The sequence below is a fragment of the Ornithodoros turicata genome, unplaced genomic scaffold, assembly GCF_037126465.1.
Source record: "Ornithodoros turicata isolate Travis unplaced genomic scaffold, ASM3712646v1 ctg00001033.1, whole genome shotgun sequence".
In the NCBI taxonomy this organism is placed as follows: domain Eukaryota; kingdom Metazoa; phylum Arthropoda; class Arachnida; order Ixodida; family Argasidae; genus Ornithodoros; species Ornithodoros turicata.
Window position 1 is genome coordinate 175,002 of NW_026999442.1, and position 15,656 is coordinate 190,657.

Below are 15,656 nucleotides of genomic sequence, written 5' to 3' on the forward strand. Positions count from 1 at the left end.
GGAAATGTGAGCACCTTCGTAGAAACGACGTATGGTAACGTGTTTCTGTCCCCGCTGCGGCTCTCGCCGAACAGAAAGCAGCTCTGTCACGGGAACACGTTTTGTTCGTAAGTACACGATCAGTTATTTTAGTCGACTGTGTGTGTTCGAGTCACATTGAATAGTTTGTTTGGGACCTGGCACTGTGCCGCAGATTCATTTCATATCCTCAACATTTCCTATGGCGAAAAATTCGTAAAAGTGTTCTCACGCAACGGCAAAAACTCTCTGAAGGTGAATACCCTTAATTTTGCGACGTGTACATTTTAAAAAGCCGCCTTTACAAAAAAAAAAATGTTCAACTACGTCAATATGACAATGAAAAAATGGCTAGGAAGCAAGCGAGCTGGTGAAGATGATGCATAATGTAAAAAACCCCGAGACTAGGGAACACGAAGGGACAGACACAAACACGAAGTCTCGTGTCCGCGGTTCGAATCCGCGGGCCGGCTGTGCCGTCTGGGGTTTTTCCTGGGTTTCCCTCAGATGTGTAATAGGCGTATGCTGGCACAGTTCCCCTGAAGTCGGCCCATGGACGCAGCTATCCTCCCCCCGAGCGGTCTTCCACTTCACCCTTTCCTCTCCACCACCTTTCCCTTCCCGAGAAACATGCAGGCAGACCTCTCGGGTTCCTCCCAACGACACTCCTCCTCCCCCCCTTCGTGTTCCCTAGTCTCGGGGTTTTTTACATTATACGTCAATATGTTCAACTACGTTCAAAGCTAGTGGCGAACGGTCGTGCCCGAAAGCCGCGGTCTTGAGGGGATTACGATGATCTCTGAAAGGGACGCGACCTTCGGTCCTACTTTTCTTTCAATAGGAGGCAGAGTGCAATTGACCAGTCGTGGAACCCAGCTCTGCCCTTGCGATCTGTTTTGGTTTCGGTTTGTCTACCAACGTCATGATGAAGTTTCTCGGGTAGAGGTTTATTACAGCGACCATGTACCACGTCGTAAGCACCTGTTCCCAGCGCAGCATTTGGAAGCTAGCGGTAGTGTTACTCATCGATCTTATTACTTACTGTCTACTTATTGCTTCCTCAATTTCTGCAATACTTCGTACTTCAGATTACCTTAGTATTTCTGTACAAGCGGTGGATATTCCACAGAAGATGTTTCATTCTGGGGTTGATTATCGTCATCATTCTACGCGTTTTCATAGGTGCTGTCGCTGTCGTCTGCTACGGTGATGGTGGTGGTGATAGGGCTTGCCGTTGTCGGCCTCACGTATGTGGGTAACGTCACGACTCACGCCCTGGGGAAATGTGCGTCCTGGGCCGACTTCTAAGGGAACTGTGCCGACATATGTCTGAAAGCGTCTGAGGAAAACCCAGGAAAAACCCCAGACAGCACAGCCGGCACCGGGATTCGAACCCGAGTACCTCCCAGTCTGCTACGGTAGTCCTACGTCCGCTTCTACGCGTTCAAAATTCAAATTTCCATCGTCCAATCGTGATGCAGATCTCGCGGTCCGGTTAGTAGCGCCCCTAGCGGATCGTGCGGACGGGATCCTCATGGGGATGGCCGATTATGACACGGTCATTATAACATCTAGCAGGTTGTGAACATAGGGGGGGGGATTTCTGAAATCTTGGAATATTTATTCTGATAACAGTGGTCGCAACAGCCACAATGGGCCCCTACCGGAATGCTACAGGAACATGACGAAGGCATAAAGCTGAGCTCGGACCTGTGCAATTTTGTTCCGATGAGGATGCCCGCGTCGGAACGTTACGAGTAAAGTTTGTTGCCTCTTGTGTCAAAGCCGGTGCTTTATCTTTTTCCACCAATCCCCTAAACTGGCCCTGGGGCTCCATCCAGTGGCGTCACTAGGGGGGTGCAGGGGGTGCGGTCCGCACTGGGTGAAGCGACGGAAGGGGTGACGCGCAGTACCAGTACTGCCGCTTCCTCCCGTTCTCTGCGGCACGATGACGCCAAAAACAAAATAAGGAGCCTTCTACGAGGCTTTCTGAGTGTGGTGTAATACGTGTATTTATGGTGATCGCCTGGTACGGAAAGGTATCCGTTAATGGGACAAGGGTGGGGCAGAGGGTGACGCGTGCCCTAGCGATACCACTGGCCCAATCGCCGGCGGCCCTGGTCACAGTACAAACAACTGACCGGCAACAAGTTGGGAAACTGCGACACTCGTCCTAACACGTCCTTCGAGCCCCACGCGGCGAGATGTAGTGCACTTACCGTTTCCTACAGTTTCCTCGTGATGTCTGGAGACTACTCGCATGAAATGTGGGGAGCTCGGTAAACGGGTACGGATTAACCAGCTCAGCATTACTCCTCCTTATATTTTGCAACGTCTGCAACCTGGGTCGTTGACTCTTGGACTCCCCGCAAGGCGATCTCCACCGCTGCGCCTTTTGTCTTTCCGTCAAGTTTCCCAGCGCCGCATTTGGAAGCTAGCGGTGGTGATGCTCATCGGTCCTCTTATTGCTTCCTCAATTTCTGCAATACTTCGTACTTCAGCTTGCCTTAGTTTTTTTTTATTTGTACAAGCAGTGAATGTCCTACTGGATGCTTCTTTTTAAAGTTGATTAGCACGTACGGGGAGATATATTTATTAGAAGAATGAAAAAAAAGAAAAAACGGGGAGGATGAAACACAGCATGTTATATTAGACAGAAGAAAAAAAGAACAAAAAAGCGCGTTCCTTACTACGTATTCCAAGGAGAAGAAGAAGTAGAAAGAAACAAGGCTGGCAAAGTGTAAAATACGAAGCGACGCCGTGCAAAACTATGCGATAACCTCATAACTGCGGTTTCTCGTTTCCTGTTGTTGTACGTTCCGATACGTTCCCCATTCAAAATAGGAAGAAAGAAAGAAGGGTATGGAAAGGGGGTAACTTCTATGGCTGCAACCTAGGTCAAAATAACATCTGATAAAGGATGTAAAAAGGGGTGGTAAATGAAATTATTATCCAGATTGCTACAGAAAGGTGTACGCCCCTGTGGCTCACCGAATCAGAAGCGGGAAAACGTGCTATGCGTTGAAGTTCTGTTTTGAGAGTGAGGTAGCAGACAGAACTTTGCAATCTTTTATAGTGACAATATAGTGACAACTATTCCCTTCACCCATTTTTCTAAGAGTGTAGGGAGAAAAATTAACGGTCTCCCTTGTGGTGCAACGAGAGATAACATATCAACGTGGAACAAAATGCTGGGATAATTTTAAATTGGGAGTTTATGGTTTTCAGGTTCGGGTCAAATGTGGGAGCATAACTGCAATGAGTTATCATGTAATGCTAGAGGAGAGGACAACGTGCTGTGGTGTTTGGCATAAGAATAACTATTTTGACGATACAGTGCGTCGTTTTGGTCCCATTCTTTCCCTGAAATCAGACAACTTTCTCAAGAGACTGCACCGCTCATACGGTGTATCTCCATGGGCGCAGACAAAAGCTCACCGGACAAACGTTTACGCTCGTAACTTTGAAGGCGAACATAAGGTCACCGTTTTACTCGCTTCTTGTTTTCAAGCTGCTTTATTTATTGCACTGGCCATAAATAAAAGTATTTTACATATTTGACACGTTGCGGAGTGGGTCAGTTCATGTAGAATATGCACCCCTCGAGATTGACCAAGGTTTAGGTCATGGGAGACTCTTACGTTATTTGGACGTGTGGCAGTGGGTCAGTTCATGTAGACTGTGCACCCGTGGAGAGTGGCGAAGGTTTTGTCAGGAGAGCCTTTTATGTATTTCACACGATGGGGATTGGGTGACTTCATGCAGAATATGCACCCGTCGAGACTGACCAAGGTTAGGTCAGGTGAAGGCTCTCTTTGTCAGCCTTCACGGGTGCATATTCTACATCAGCCGGCCCACACGCCAACTTGTGAAATAGATAAAAGGCACTCCTTCCGTCATATATACATACGTCATATATATATACGGGGGGGGGATATGTTTATTAGACAAAAAGGGAAAAAAAACGGGGAAAGGTCAGCCAAACGGGACGTCGGCTTGCTATTCCAGAAATAAGAAATAATAATAAATAAATAAAAAGAAAAGATAAGAATTAAAGAAAGAAAGAAAGAAAGAAAGAAATAAGAAGGAATAAGAAATAAATAAATAAATAAAGAAAATAAAGAAATAAGAAATAAAGACGTAAGAAAAAGAAATAAATAAAGAAAGAAAATTAAGAAAAAAGAAATAAAGAAAAGGAAAAAAAAGTAAGAAAAAGAAAGAAATAAATAAATAAATAAAATTACGAAATAAGAAATAAAGAAAAAGAAAAAGAAGTAGGAAAAAACGAAAAACTACCAGATGATGAAAGAAGGATGAGGTAGATTAAAGACAAAGATGACAAAAAAGATGACTAACAAACGGTGAAGGAATGATGAGATGAATCACAGAAGATGACTTTAAAAAGAAAGCATGAGGTTAATGCGTTGAAGGTGAGAGTGGGGCACAGAAGAAGAATGAGATTTCACGACTGAGTTCACAGGCTGTTCATCAGACCTGAGTCTCTCAAGAAAGTCAGCACTGCTTTGGTCACAGACTGCTGTGTGTGATCTCGTACTGGGCCGAGCAGAGTGGCCAGAGAAAAGTCCGTGCACCGCAGCTCGAATAGGCGTCGTCTCAGCGTGGCTCGAGAGGTGTCGAATCTGTGACAGTCGAGGAGAAGGTGTGGCACATCAGCTTCAACAGCGCAAGTGGGGCATTTGGGCGACTGGAGAAGACCCATTTTACAGAGGAGTAGAGGTGTCCTGGCGACATTAAGGCGTAGTCGGTGTAGAATGGACGCTTCTTGACGCGAGCAGTGGTGTGTGGCAACGAAATCCATCGACGGGTCGATAGATCGGAGATGGTCGTTCAGTCGGACAGCGTCCTCTTGAAACTGCCGAGTGCCGTTATAACGGAGTCGCTGTGTCTGTAACCGACACGATGAGGCTGAAAGTGGTAGGAGACAGTTACTGGAGGTGCCGTCCCCATGTGCCCGACGTGCTAAGGCGTCTGCGCGGGTGTTTCCGTGCAGGCCGGTGTGACTGGGTACCCATTGGAAACACAGGCTATGACCAAAGGATAGAAGTCGGTTGTATATTGCGACTATCATGGTATCTAGGCCGCCGATTGTTCTGGAACAGTAATTTGCTAGAACTTCTAGCGCCACCTTACTGTCCGTGAACACAACCCAAGCGCCAGGCGGTGATACCGCTATGTGGTTCAACGCTGTCAGTATGGCGAAGAGCTCGGACTCTGTAGATGATGTTTCGTAGGGGAGCTTGTGCGCCACTTCAAGGTTTTCATTTGGCATATAAAAGGCTGCAGTAGATCCGCCTTGAGACACTGATCCGTCAGTGTACACAGGGAGTCGTTGAGACTACGCTAAGTTAAGGTGCTCCAGTGTAAGTTGGTGAGCAACAACGGGAGGTACAGCGTTTTTCTTCAGAAGACCAGGAATGTGATCACATACAGGAGGCCTGCGAAGAGTCCACATCGGCGGGGCATAGGAAAGCACTGATGGCGTGGTGGGGAGGTGCACTCTCAGGCGGTCAACAGCAATACCAATGCTGGAGTCCGGACAGTCAATATCAATGAGCCGAAGATGATGGTAAGGATGCTGTGTGAGGTACCGTGCATATATCCGGAGAGTTTCCACGTCTCGTAGGACGCCTGCTGGAGTTTCGCGTGCCTCTGCCAGGACAGAATAGGTCTCTGTCGTTCTGGGAACTCCCAAACAGACACGGAGGCTTCGGGCCTGAATATTGAGAAGCTCACGCTCTCCGGATATGCTGAGGCCGTGTAGAACAGGCAGGCTGTACCGCAATGTGCCCAGAATCAACGCTGTGTGCACGTGACGGAGGTCAGCGCATGAAGGACCCCACGACGATCCAGCAATGCAACGTAAAGCATTTACAAAACCGCTGGTCTTGGTGGCTATTGTTTTCACATGCCGGGACCACGTCATGCCTCTGTCTAATGTCACGCCAAGGTACTTGCAATGAGGCACAAAGTCCAGCGGTGTCCCACTGACGAACAATGGATACCTTTGGAATGAGCGTCGGGTGAAAGCCATGGCAACGGTCTTAGCAGGAGAGACCGATAAGCCTCGGTCGGCAAGGTATTCTACAATAGAATCCAAGGCGCATTGTAACCGGCGTTGGACGGTGTCTCGACGGGTGGCAGAGGTCCATATGCAGATGTCGTCTGCGTACAAAGTGATGCGGGTATGATCACGAAGCTGGGCGGGAAGCGAAGCCATTATAACATTAAAGAGGAGAGGGCTCAATACACTTCCCTGTGGGACACCACGACGGACTGGATGGAAAGCGGTGTCACCTTCCATTGTGCGCACGAATATGCGTCGGTCAGCTAGAAAGTCCTGGATCCATGAGGCGGCGCAACCTCCTATTTCTGCCTCTTGTAGCGTCGCGACGATGGTGCTGTGCAACACGTTGTCATAAGCTTTCTCTACGTCGAGAAAAACTGCACCGGTGAGGTTGCCTTCAGCCTTTGCTTGTTGGACTTCAGCGACGAGATCGAGTACGTTGTCAATTGCTGAACGTCCCTGACGAAATCCTGCCATCACCTCAGGAAAAAACCGCGTGCTCTCCAGGTACCAGTTCAAGCGGCGGAAGACCATGCGCTCCATTGTCTTTGTTATATATACGGGTATATACGTCAGATATACGGGTGCATATTCCACATAAACTCAAACACTCCCCAACGTGTGTAATACCTAATAGGTAATCCTGGCCTGACCTTCGTCAGTCTCGACGGGCGCATATTCAACATGAACCGGCTCACACCCCAATTTGTGAAATAGGCACTCCTTAGATAACATTGTCAGTCTCGACGGTTGCGCCGCGTCGCCAAGTGAGAACTGGCCCTTGCTACGCTCAGGATCATCGTTGTTCAGAATATGATATTGTCCTCTTACCAGTAGATTTGTTCTTTTTCGAGATTTGCGCGTGTTTTTCCGGGACAATCTGGATGTATACGATAATTCATAGAAAAAGTCTCCACTCTTCTGTGAACCGATAAATGTATCGTTCGGCAAAATGGTTGATGACGAGAGTGTTACGCAGTAAAGTTGGGTTTTCAGACTGCACGTGTTGTTATCGCTGCACGGCGTGCAGTTGTGCAGGCGCACGGGATCCCATGTAAATGCAGTCGCACAGAAAATCGAAAGAGAAATAAACGAACGCAATGTCTGCTGCTTAGTACAATTTATTGCCCTTAAAAGTTCCCGCCACCTATGACCATGTTAGTAAAAGAAAAGACCAGGGTCTCTTATTTCATATACGTGCAATTGATCATTTCGTAGTTAAGAGACGCCGGTCAACCATGTTGTTCATCCTTAGACGGAGCATGTCTTACACTTGCTTGCCGTTGTGCATCTTTTCCCAGGGCAAATGACATCAATGCAAAGGCATAGCGAGGCATCGGCGCATTTCATACACCCGCTCGCCACTGTGCAACTTTTGGTAGGGCAATCGGTAACACTCGGAAGACAAGCGCAGAGTTCCACCCCAAGTTGACGACCTGCAAAGGGAAACGTCCTCACAATGATGGCTATACGGTGACATCGTTAATAATTCCAAAAGTCCTTACGTTCAAGCTCGTGTCCTTCAGGTGCAGCTTCACTGGCGACAAATGCACCTTAAAAAGAAAGGGGAATTTTTAGTTTCTCGCACTCTCAAGTTCCCCCCAAACTTGGATCCCACCAGGAGAGCTGTTGCGTCACGCGCTTTCGACAGCTTGTTACGCGTCCTGCGCACCTGTTCACGTGACTACCTCATCTCTCTAAACGTGTTACCGAATGACGAGGAAAGCCTTCGTGTAGAAAACTTTTTGCTGTCTTAGGGCGAAGGACATGTTCAAGGAAAAAGAAAAGGAAAAGATGGGGGGGGGGGTGTATATGGGCGTTTTTCAGTCGGCTCGCCACAAGTTTCAACCTAACTAAAGCTGAATTATCCTGGAGCAACCCGCTAGGGGTAAAAGACGGGGACAAAAACCGAAGTTCGGAACACGCCAATGTTACCAACAACATGTGTTCTTTTCAGTGGTTTACCCAGAATTCCAAGCGTGGATGGGTGTTGGAAAAAGTGGGTGGGGGTACGTCATTATCATAGTTACGTTATCATAACATATCATCACTGACATGTATCTAAACCAGAAATCGTAAAGGCACCCCCTGTAGGGGATACACAGGTCAAAAAGTTAGGGGGTGTCACTGAACATATGAGGGGTGTTAGGGGGGTGCAGGAGGTCTTGATAAATTACTGGTTCTTGTGCTTTCCTAGGACATCTCCTCCGGCTATAGTAGAATAATTGTCAGTTGAAAACTACCGCAGCTCTCAAAATGGAGCTTTTGGTTTCATCAAACTTTCACAGTATCCTATATTAGATCCCATATTAGTATTACCAAAGAGGAGGACGAAGACAACAGCGAAACGTAGAGGCGTCATTGTGTCCACGAAGAGATCGTTGAAAGTTTCCTGGAGAAAGAGAATAAAAGAACTTGTTTGTTTGAAGTCCTCAGAAATAGTTTTGGTAGAAATCTCACTTCCTCCGATACAGCCATGTGTAGTTTCAACGAAAGTGAAAAATGATGAAAGAAATATTAAACACGTATGTGTTTGTCCTTCTATATATGTGTTCCAGCCTCAGAACATTAACTGTCTCGTGTGAAAAATGAGTTGCGAGTTTCGCATTTAAGGTTAGGCGTCTAAAACTTTGACATTGACGGGCTGAAAATACGCTTTTCGGCTGTTGTGCTTTTCTGACGATAAATGGATACTATTACAGGAGTCTTTTTTTTTCCAACGCCCTCGATTTTCAGAGTCATCTTTGAGTCGAGATATTTTAAGGGAGGAACAGACCGACGTCTTATGATACCACAAACGTCGTATGGTTAGAACTGTGCCAAAGGAGCCGTGGTTATGAAGTGATTATTGTTTGTTTATTGAATTAACATTACTATATACAAGGCTTAGGGATGGAATTATGGGTGTCATTAGCACATGCTAGTATTGACTCCCAGAGCTCATCCTCAATAACATTATAGTTCAGAGCCGCATACAAAGACACTGAAAAGCAGTGAAACAACATGGAAAGTATTACCCACATACTCTTACACTACAATCTTACAGCAAAATAATTAAGAAGATGACATAATGGTTGAGGTGTTCATCACATAGCGACGTAAACTGCGCACAAAATGCTTGCCGTATTTTAAATGGGATGGCAACATATACCACAATCTGATACCATAGCTTTCTAGCATCCGGCTTCCATAAACACTGTTTGTTCGAAAAGGTTTGAAATAAGATGTTGTACGCTCCTCTTATTTCTAAGGCCCAAATACATTAGATATATTCAATTGCATTGCACCACATAATAGTCAACGCAAAGCTCTGCAAACAGACAACCATGCTAGTCAAGTACAGGAAGTAATAAAGAGCGGTTATCTCTCAAGGAAGTGCTTACCTGTATAGAGAGGATATTTCAGATGTGTGTAGACTACAGAAACTGCCTGGCTTTTATAGGACACTCCATACAGGTGTACGTGCTTCTTTTGTCCTTCATAAATCTCTGTTCGTAAGCCCTTCCAGTAAGTTTTTAATGAGATTTCTGAAAAGTCTTCGACGAGAATTGACTTTCCAGTAAGTACCTTGTACATGGAATTTCCTTTGCAAGCACGCGTTCACAGCCACATGTGCACCTGGGATAACTAAAACAAAATTCGACGTCAACCGTAATTAAGATTATGGCCATGACCGAGATAGGGATTCAGATTATACAGAGCGTAGAAACTGTTGTGTGGTGAATGGATTCGCAGAATGCGCAATTAACACGTACACTGGGATGTATTTATTAGAACAAAAAAAAAAAGGAAGGATGACACACAGCCACGTGAACACAACATGTTACATTAGACAGAAAAAAAAGCACGCGTGTTGCTTACTACCTATTCCAAGGAGAAGAAGAAGTAGAAAGAAACGAGGATGACAAAGTGTAACTACGAAGCGACGCCGTGCACAACTATGTGATAACCTCATAACTGCTTGTTTCCTGTTGTTGTACTTTCCGATGCATTCCCCATTCAAATCAGGGAGAAGAAAGAAAGAAGGGTGTGAAAAGGGGGTAACTTCTATAGTTGACACCGACGTCAACATGGCGTCTAATAAAGGGTGCAAAAAGTGGTGGTAAATGAAATAATCATTTATCTAAATTACAACAGAAAGGCGTAGGCCCCCGTGACTGACGAATAAGAAGCGGGAAAACGTGCTACGCGTGGAAGTTCTGTTTTGAGAGTGAGGTAGCAGCAAGAACTTTACAACCTTTTAGTCACAACATATAGTGACAACCATTAACAGGTGTAACTGATCCACCCATTTTTCTAAGAGTGTAGGGAGAAAAATTCACGTCTCCCTTGTGGTGCAACGACGAATAACATATCAACTTGGAACACGATGCTGGGATAATTTTAAATTGAGAGTTTATCGTTTGCAGGTTTGGGTCAAATGTGGGAGCATAATTGCGATGAGCGATCATGCAATGCTAGAGGAGAGGACAACGCGCTGTGGTGTTTGGCCTAAGAACAACTACTTTGGCGACACAATGCGTTTTGGTCAGATTCCTTCCCTGAAATCATGCAACTTTCTCAAGGGACTGCAACGCTAATACGGTGTATCTCCCTGAACACAGACAAAAGCTCACTGGACAAACGCTTACGCTCGTAACTTTCAAGGCGAACATAAGGTCGCCGTTTTACTTGCTTCTTGTTTTCCAGCTGCTTTATTTATTGCACTGGCCAATAATAAAAATATTTAAGACGGATCAATCCAAGCCTCTTACATATTTGACACGTTAGGGAGTGGGTCAGTTCATGTAGAATATGCACCCCTCGGGGTTGACTAACGTTAAGTCAGGAGAGCCTGCTATGCATTTCACATGTTGGGGAGCGTATCAGTTTATGTAGAATATGCACCCGTCGAGACCGACCAATGTTATGTTATGGGAGCCTTTTACGTATTTGATGCGTTGCGCACCGGTCAGTTCATGTAGAATATGCACTTCTCGGGATTGACCAAGGTTAAGTCAGGAGAGCCCGTTATGTATTTCACATATTGGGGAACGTATCAGTTTATGTAGAATATGCACGCGTCGAGACTGACCAATGTTATGTTATGGGAGCCTTTTACGTATTTGATGCGTTGCGCACCGGTCAGTTCATGTAGAATATGCACTTCTCGGGATTGACCAAGGTTAAGTCAGGAGAGCCCGTTATGTATTTCACATATTGGGGAACGTATCAGTTTATGTAGAATATGCACGCGTCGAGACTGACCAATGTTATGTTATGGGAGCCTTTTACGTATTTGATGCGTTGCGCACCGGTCAGTTCATGTAGAATATGCACTTCTCGGGATTGACCAAGGTTAAGTCAGGAGAGCCCGTTATGTATTTCACATATTGGGGAGCGTATCAGTTTATGTAGAATATGCACGCGTCGAGACTGACCAATGTTATGTTATGGGAGCCTTTTACGTATTTGATGCGTTGCGCACCGGTCAGTTCATGTAGAATATGCACTTCTCGGGATTGACCAAGGTTAAGTCAGGAGAGCCCGTTATGTATTTCACATGTTGGGGAGCGTATCAGTTTATGTAGAATATGCACGCGTCGAGACTGACCAATGTTATGTTATGGGAGCCTTTTACGTATTTGATGCGTTGCGCACCGGTCAGTTCATGTAGAATATGCACTTCTCGGGATTGACCAAGGTTAAGTCAGGAGAGCCCGTTATGTATTTCACATGTTGGGGAGCGTATCAGTTTATGTAGAATATGCACGCGTCGAGACTGACCAATGTTATGTTATGGGAGCCTTTTACGTATTTGATGCGTTGCGCACCGGTCAGTTCATGTAGAATATGCACTTCTCGGGATTGACCAAGGTTAAGTCAGGAGAGCCCGTTATGTATTTCACATGTTGGGGAGCGTATCAGTTTATGTAGAATATGCACGCGTCGAGACTGACCAATGTTATGTTATGGGAGCCTTTTACGTATTTGATGCGTTGCGCACCGGTCAGTTCATGTAGAATATGCACTTCTCGGGATTGACCAAGGTTAAGTCAGGAGAGCCCGTTATGTATTTCACATATTGGGGAACGTATCAGTTTATGTAGAATATGCACGCGTCGAGACTGACCAATGTTATGTTATGGGAGCCTTTTACGTATTTGATGCGTTGCGCACCGGTCAGTTCATGTAGAATATGCACTTCTCGGGATTGACCAAGGTTAAGTCAGGAGAGCCCGTTATGTATTTCACATATTGGGGAACGTATCAGTTTATGTAGAATATGCACGCGTCGAGACTGACCAATGTTATGTTATGGGAGCCTTTTACGTATTTGATGCGTTGCGCACCGGTCAGTTCATGTAGAATATGCACTTCTCGGGATTGACCAAGGTTAAGTCAGGAGAGCCCGTTATGTATTTCACATATTGGGGAACGTATCAGTTTATGTAGAATATGCACGCGTCGAGACTGACCAATGTTATGTTATGGGAGCCTTTTACGTATTTGATGCGTTGCGCACCGGTCAGTTCATGTAGAATATGCACTTCTCGGGATTGACCAAGGTTAAGTCAGGAGAGCCCGTTATGTATTTCACATATTGGGGAACGTATCAGTTTATGTAGAATATGCACGCGTCGAGACTGACCAATGTTATGTTATGGGAGCCTTTTACGTATTTGATGCGTTGCGCACCGGTCAGTTCATGTAGAATATGCACTTCTCGGGATTGACCAAGGTTAAGTCAGGAGAGCCCGTTATGTATTTCACATATTGGGGAACGTATCAGTTTATGTAGAATATGCACGCGTCGAGACTGACCAATGTTATGTTATGGGAGCCTTTTACGTATTTGATGCGTTGCGCACCGGTCAGTTCATGTAGAATATGCACTTCTCGGGATTGACCAAGGTTAAGTCAGGAGAGCCCGTTATGTATTTCACATATTGGGGAACGTATCAGTTTATGTAGAATATGCACGCGTCGAGACTGACCAATGTTATGTTATGGGAGACTTTTACGTATTTGATGCGTTGCGCACCGGTCAGTTCATGTAGAATATGCACTTCTCGGGATTGACCAAGGTTAAGTCAGGAGAGCCCGTTATGTATTTCACATATTGGGGAACGTATCAGTTTATGTAGAATATGCACGCGTCGAGACTGACCAATGTTATGTTATGGGAGACTTTTACGTATTTGATGCGTTGCGCACCGGTCAGTTCATGTAGAATATGCACTTCTCGGGATTGACCAAGGTTAAGTCAGGAGAGCCCGTTATGTATTTCACATATTGGGGAACGTATCAGTTTATGTAGAATATGCACGCGTCGAGACTGACCAATGTTATGTTATGGGAGACTTTTACGTATTTGATGCGTTGCGCACCGGTCAGTTCATGTAGAATATGCACTTCTCGGGATTGACCAAGGTTAAGTCAGGAGAGCCCGTTATGTATTTCACATATTGGGGAACGTATCAGTTTATGTAGAATATGCACGCGTCGAGACTGACCAATGTTATGTTATGGGAGACTTTTACGTATTTGATGCGTTGCGCACCGGTCAGTTCATGTAGAATATGCACTTCTCGGGATTGACCAAGGTTAAGTCAGGAGAGCCCGTTATGTATTTCACATATTGGGGAACGTATCAGTTTATGTAGAATATGCACGCGTCGAGACTGACCAATGTTATGTTATGGGAGACTTTTACGTATTTGATGCGTTGCGCACCGGTCAGTTCATGTAGAATATGCACTTCTCGGGATTGACCAAGGTTAAGTCAGGAGAGCCCGTTATGTATTTCACATATTGGGGAACGTATCAGTTTATGTAGAATATGCACGCGTCGAGACTGACCAATGTTATGTTATGGGAGACTTTTACGTATTTGATGCGTTGCGCACCGGTCAGTTCATGTAGAATATGCACTTCTCGGGATTGACCAAGGTTAAGTCAGGAGAGCCCGTTATGTATTTCACATATTGGGGAACGTATCAGTTTATGTAGAATATGCACGCGTCGAGACTGACCAATGTTATGTTATGGGAGACTTTTACGTATTTGATGCGTTGCGCACCGGTCAGTTCATGTAGAATATGCACTTCTCGGGATTGACCAAGGTTAAGTCAGGAGAGCCCGTTATGTATTTCACATATTGGGGAACGTATCAGTTTATGTAGAATATGCACGCGTCGAGACTGACCAATGTTATGTTATGGGAGACTTTTACGTATTTGATGCGTTGCGCACCGGTCAGTTCATGTAGAATATGCACTTCTCGGGATTGACCAAGGTTAAGTCAGGAGAGCCCGTTATGTATTTCACATATTGGGGAACGTATCAGTTTATGTAGAATATGCACGCGTCGAGACTGACCAATGTTATGTTATGGGAGACTTTTACGTATTTGATGCGTTGCGCACCGGTCAGTTCATGTAGAATATGCACTTCTCGGGATTGACCAAGGTTAAGTCAGGAGAGCCCGTTATGTATTTCACATATTGGGGAACGTATCAGTTTATGTAGAATATGCACGCGTCGAGACTGACCAATGTTATGTTATGGGAGACTTTTACGTATTTGATGCGTTGCGCACCGGTCAGTTCATGTAGAATATGCACTTCTCGGGATTGACCAAGGTTAAGTCAGGAGAGCCCGTTATGTATTTCACATATTGGGGAACGTATCAGTTTATGTAGAATATGCACGCGTCGAGACTGACCAATGTTATGTTATGGGAGACTTTTACGTATTTGATGCGTTGCGCACCGGTCAGTTCATGTAGAATATGCACTTCTCGGGATTGACCAAGGTTAAGTCAGGAGAGCCCGTTATGTATTTCACATACTGGGGAACGTATCAGTTTATGTAGAATATGCACGCGTCGAGACTGACCAATGTTATGTTATGGGAGCCTTTTACGTATTTGATGCGTTGCGCACCGGTCAGTTCATGTAGAATATGCACTTCTCGGGATTGACCAAGGTTGAGTCAGGAGAGCCCGTTATGTATTTCACATACTGGGGAACGTATCAGTTTATGTAGAATATGCACGCGTCGAGACTGACCAATGTTATGTTATGGGAGCCTTTTACGTATTTGATGCGTTGCGCACCGGTCAGTTCATGTAGAATATGCACTTCTCGGGATTGACCAAGGTTAAGTCAGGAGAGCCCGTTATGTATTTCACATACTGGGGAACGTATCAGTTTATGTAGAATATGCACGCGTCGAGACTGACCAATGTTATGTTATGGGAGCCTTTTACGTATTTGATGCGTTGCGCACCGGTCAGTTCATGTAGAATATGCACTTCTCGGGATTGACCAAGGTTAAGTCAGGAGAGCCCGTTATGTATTTCACATATTGGGGAACGTATCAGTTTATGTAGAATATGCACGCGTCGAGACTGACCAATGTTATGTTATGGGAGCCTTTTACGTATTTGATGCGTTGCGCACCGGTCAGTTCATGTAGAATATGCACCCCTCGGGATTGACCAAGGTCAGGTCAGGAGAGCCTGTTATGTATTTCACACTTTGGGAAGTGTATCAGCTTATGTAGAATA

General features: G+C 45.4%; 1 protein-coding gene and 1 long non-coding RNA gene across 2 annotated transcripts in view; one reads left to right on the forward strand and one right to left on the reverse strand.

Moving 5' to 3' along the window:
* The window catches only part of LOC135376108 (uncharacterized), a 114,499-nt gene extending 105,640 nt beyond the window's left edge, over window positions 1-8,859 (forward strand). Inside the window, exon 5 of the transcript XR_010417546.1 lies at window positions 8,840-8,859. The gene's annotated coding sequence lies outside the window, so the exon portion shown is untranslated. The remainder of the gene's footprint in view (window positions 1-8,839) is intronic.
* Window positions 7,209-8,518, reverse strand: LOC135376103 (uncharacterized). The gene is made up of 3 exons (XR_010417542.1): window positions 8,423-8,518; window positions 7,609-7,656; window positions 7,209-7,539 (listed from the first exon to the last, which is right to left on the reverse strand). It is a non-coding gene; the product is annotated as an uncharacterized LOC135376103 (long non-coding RNA).
* Window positions 8,860-15,656: the final 6,797 nt, after the last annotated feature.